The sequence below is a fragment of the Rana temporaria genome, chromosome 4 (genome assembly GCF_905171775.1).
Source record: "Rana temporaria chromosome 4, aRanTem1.1, whole genome shotgun sequence".
Taxonomy (NCBI): Eukaryota; Metazoa; Chordata; class Amphibia; order Anura; family Ranidae; genus Rana; species Rana temporaria.
Genome location: NC_053492.1, coordinates 463,152,912 through 463,153,180, shown reverse-complemented (window position 1 = coordinate 463,153,180; position 269 = coordinate 463,152,912).

Sequence of the window (269 nt, the reverse complement as noted above, 5' to 3'; positions counted from 1 at the left end):
GAAAAGAGTAACAATCAGAGTTTTTGAATAATATTATAGGATACGAAAAAAAAAAGAAAATACACTTTGTACTTTACGTAATAAAAAACGGATTTATTTGGCACAGGTAGCCAAGAATAAACAGAGCCGGCTTGTAGAGAAGGTTTCTCAGTGAGGATCTTGTGATGGTTCTGTAGATTTCTGGAAATAATATGTAATTAATGTGCAGACAGTTGCACTGTCCAGTGTACATGGTGATTAAGGGAAACAAAGACCTCCCACCACATACC